This window comes from Cupressus sempervirens, chromosome 9 (assembly GCF_028749045.1).
Source record: "Cupressus sempervirens isolate cs-2001-9-10 chromosome 9, ASM2874904v1, whole genome shotgun sequence".
NCBI classification, from domain to species: domain Eukaryota; kingdom Viridiplantae; phylum Streptophyta; class Pinopsida; order Cupressales; family Cupressaceae; genus Cupressus; species Cupressus sempervirens.
In genome coordinates, this window is record NC_143126.1 from 796,259,301 (window position 1) to 796,264,291 (window position 4,991).

A 4,991-nucleotide genomic window follows, 5' to 3' on the forward strand; every position below is an offset into this window, starting at 1 on the left:
TCCCCAAACTGACTTGGTGACCTTCTGATACTCGGCATCCACTACAATACACTGCATCATCATGCACTTGGTAAGAGTAGAGACATGATCCATACTAATCATTCTAAGTAGCTTGGAACTTGGAAACCATTGGTCACTTGGTGAATATTGTGTCACTCGGTAAAAATTGAATCCATTGATAACCGTCTTCACTTGATAAACACTGATTCCTTCATTTACCTTTTTTACTCGGTAAACACTAAGTTCTTTGTTTACCTTGATCACTCGGTAAACACTAATTCTTTCGTTTACCTTGATCACTCGGTAAACACTAAGTTCCTTCATTTACCTTGATCACTCGATAAACACTAAGTCCTTTGTTTACCTTGATCACTCGGTGAACACTAAGTTTCTTCATTTACCTTGACCACTTAGTAAACACTAAGTCCTTCATTTACCTTGATCACTCAATAAACACTATGAAGCTCGGTGACCACTAACTACTTGGAGAACATTGTTCTACTCGGTAACCACTATGAACTTGGCAAACACTGTTGAACTGCCCATATGCTCGGTTTCCAAAGGAATTCTTGGTATAAACTTGTAGGCTGAGTGATGAGCTCGGTAAGCATTCAGAATCAAATAAGTGTTGTAACTAATGACAAAAATATGATAATTCCAACAATCTCCCCATTTAGAATTAGTGACCAAAAACACTTATGAGCCAAAACTTATATACAATATCTGACATACTGATGACTGATTCAGCTAAATATACATGGCTTCCTTACATATAACTCCCCCATACAATATACACAAAGTATTTACATGAGTTATATGAATTTTATTTATAGTATCTCTTTGTCCCTTTTGTACATTTATCTCACCAATATTTCTTCCTGAGTATCTCTTTCTCCCCCTTTTTGACAATAATGCCAAAGAATAAAATAATGTATTTACATAGAGACACCCAAATGTGAGATAAACTCAGAATGTACCTAGAGAATGAGTTGCAGAGTTTTATCCCTATTCTTTTGTAGTATTTTTCATGTGGATAGAGCTACTTGAACTTCTGCAGAGAGTTCAATCACATGTTCTGCAATAGAGAAATTATTGTCATGGATCAATATTTTTGAATGTGCAATGTGCTTCTACATTGTGTCCATGATGGAAAGGATCATATTTTGAATATCTAACAATGTAGATCAGATCCTTGCCTCTTCTCTCAACAATTCTTCCTACTCTGACAAAAAATTGATCCTAAGGTGATGAGATGAGCTTGAACTGGGGTCAAGCTTTAGGTTTTGTGCGCTTGCCTTCAAATCCTCATCTATCTTATTCAATTTCTCTCTTATCTCCTTAGTATACTCGGTAACATCACAAAGCTTGGCAAAAAGAGATGTTACATTATTAAAAGAATTTTCAATGTTGACCAAAATTGTGGTTAATTCAACCTGTTTTATTGCTATATGCTGAGCAATGTGCTCAAGCATGTTATTATCAAACTTCTTTTCCACCTTCTCCATCAAATTTTCTTGACTAGAGGTGTCCTCATTGAATTTATTTATAGCCTCTTCTAACTGAATCAAAATGTGTTGAGTAGAATCTACTTCAACATCTATAGCTTCTGTAATTATATTCTAGGCATTCTCAATTATTCTATATTCCTTATCCCTTTCAGACCTTAGTTGCTTTTGTGTAGCCTTCATCTCAATTAGTTGACTAGCATACCTCATTTCTTCAATGGTAGCATTTTCATAGTCAATCTTTGGGATTACTATCTCTGTATCTAAGTCAATATCTTCAAGAATTTCCTTTCCAGTGATCATAAGTCTTAATGGTTGCTTTTGTTTGACTTCTGTGATGACTGGTTTGACCTTAGGAATAGACACAATAGTAGAGATGGAAGGACCAGCAGTGAAAACTGGGATGCTTGAGGGTTGAGTGCCAATAGGAGTATATACCAGATCAAAAACTAGAGTACTTGCCAAAAATGGTGATACACTCGATAATGTAGTATCTGAACTAATTGGGTCTGAAGTAGATGCAGATAATGCTGAAAAAATTGTGGAACAAATTGGAATTGACAAAATTGTGGAACTTACTACTATACTGACTGATGATTATGGAGCTGAGAAGGCTAGCTCGGTAGCTGAAGAAGAGGGATGCAGCTCGGTAGATGAAGTGGTAGACACTTCCATTGTTGATACTTGGAGCTGAGATGTGGTAGGTGCAGATGATAAATCTGATGTAGATGTTATCAAACTTGTTGAAGCTGACTCCAACCTTGATGATGTCACAGTTTTAGGTGGAGAGTGAGGAAGGGATGCAATAATTTTTGCTGCAATTTTCATTGGATCATCTTCCTCCTTATCTTCCTCTTTAGCTTCTTCCTCCTTGTCTTCTTCCTCTTTATCTTCCATCAGTGCATGGAGCTCTCCTGGTGAGACTGTGATGGATTGAGTTCTCTCAAACTCATCATCATTGCTACTATCATCATCTTTGATTTATACTAGATCTTAACTGGGTTTATGTAGATGATAGATGTTTTTCCACATGTTTGTAGCATCATTTAAAACATGTTCAATATCTTTAATCAAAATCAAACAGGTGTGGAATCTGATCATCATTTTACCTTCATGGCTTTTCATTTCAGTTTTTACTTCTGCTCTAGTGAGACTTGGTCAAAGATTCTTTAGGGATTGCTCATAAATATCTTTTACCATTTGGGTGGCTGACTCCCATCTCGATTGCAATCTCTCTAGTAGTTCTTTTGAGATTTGAGGGGCAATCTAGTCTGGGGAGTATTTCCATTTACCCATCTTATTGAGTACCAGTTCCTAAATCTACATTTTCTCAGCATCTATTCTAGTTTCAAATTTCAATGCCTTGAAATTTGTGATGCTAGCTCCTTCTTCCAATTGTTTGAGCCTTTTCTCGAATGTGGGCGCAGGCCTGACTAGTATAGGTTCTTGCTTACCTTTTCTAGTTCTTCTGGTAAATACTGCAGTAGGCTTTTTCTTAGGTTTGGTAATGATTACCTTACCTTTCTTCTTTGGCTGTTCTTCTGCAGATTTTTCTTCTCCTTCTTCTTCTCCTCCTCCTTCTTCTCCTCCTTCTTCTTCACCTATTTCATCTTCACCTTTTCCCTCGGTGAGCATAAGAGGACCAGTTGAAGTTTTCAATTTGGCTATTTTCTTCTTGCCCTTGCTTATGGCCTTTGGTAGCTTGATTTCAAGCTTAATTTTAGCCTTAGCTTCATCATAGGTTCCAAAAATTTGTTGCCTTGGATCTACTGGCTCATTTACCAGTGCTTCTATAATATCTCTGGCTTCATCAATATTTACCTCATAGAGAAGAGGTTTCACCCATGCAACTCGAGGTCTGACTGCCTGAATGTATACCTTGTCACAGTCAACCATGAAGCATACATCATCCTTATAATATTCAACAATCTTGGGAGGAATTCTAAATATGTTATTCATCCTCTCTTTGAAGTCTTCAAAATAGTTATCCATTACCTTATCAAAATTTATACCCATTTCTGCAATAAACTCATTTATCTGATACAAAACTGGAATATCTTTTCTCCATAGAACTATACCTTTAGAAGGGAAAAACTTTTGTAAATAGAAAAATAAACAAACTAACAAAGAACCAAATTTACAAGAGTTGGTTTTTGAGGTCCTTATACTATCCATGTTCTTATTTAGTTGTTTCAACAGCACATCTGCTAGGTCAAACTTCATATTCTTCTTCACAATCTTATAGTCTAAGTCCATAGCCTCACAGGGCACACTATTCAATCTACTAGAACTATACATCTTATATGCAATTAAATGAATTCCAAATCTTAGCTCTACATCAGATACATTGTTAAGTTTCAATCCTCTGCCATCCCATTCAGCTAGGGTTAACTTCTGAAGTTCATCCTGACTTAGGGTTTTAGTGGTTTTGGATTTGCTCAACATAGGTAAACCTATGATCTTATGAATCATCTTCTTTGTTATTAGGATGGGTTTCTCTAACCACAACTGACCATTATGTATGTGGCTTAAAATGTATCTTATCCATTTCATTTGAAAGTTCCTTGGAAAGTGCGGGATATGGGTCAAACCTTTGGTTTCCAGATGCTTGTGCTCGGGTTTGAGGGTTCCATCCATACATAACTTGGCTAGGGAATTATCCATATCTAGTGTCCCTATCTCTTGAACAGTGCATTTGAAATGAGTACGAATGTCATTTATAAGTAGTACCTTTGGTGGAATCTATGATTGGACTTCGTACAGGTCGAGCGATTCAGCTATGGTGGGAATGAGCTTGAAGCTAGGTGCTTTCCATTCCACTCCCTTCACAAGCATTTCAGAGCCTGTCTTTGCCTTGCTATTGTTGGTGCTTGCGGATGCCATTGCTGCTTAGTGAGTGAATGATTTCGTAAAACAAATTTGTCACTAGGAAATTACTTCAAATCACTTGAACTCGCTTTCATGCTCTTGGAGATCTCTTCGCTCTGTATATTCTAAATTTGTGATGAAAAATGAGATCAAATTCTGCCTTTTTGATGAAAAATCTGCCATTAATGCTCAAGTAAGATGGTAGCTAAGATGACCTAGGGTTTGTCAGATAGTCATTGATTTACTTGGTAAACCTTGCAACTCGATGAACAAACAAAACTTTTCATATTCCCGACCTAGCTTTTTTAAGTCTAAAACCAACCTTGCTTAGTAGATGCACCATAGTGAACTATGTCTTGTATCTGATATACTGACTTGCCATTTGCACTCCTTCATTCTAGAACTACTTAGGATATTAATTAAAGATGTAGTCCTTGATCTTCCTTGATGAGTCTAATTAGAAATGGTGGAGTCACCCACTTCTTGAGTGACATTGCCATTATTTGAACTTTCTAGCTCGGTAGATTTAGGAATCCACTGTTGTCTCATCTGTTTTTGAATGCTGTCAGCTCTGGCTTTCTTTTCATCTTCAATTCTTCCTATGTTCATGCAATTCTT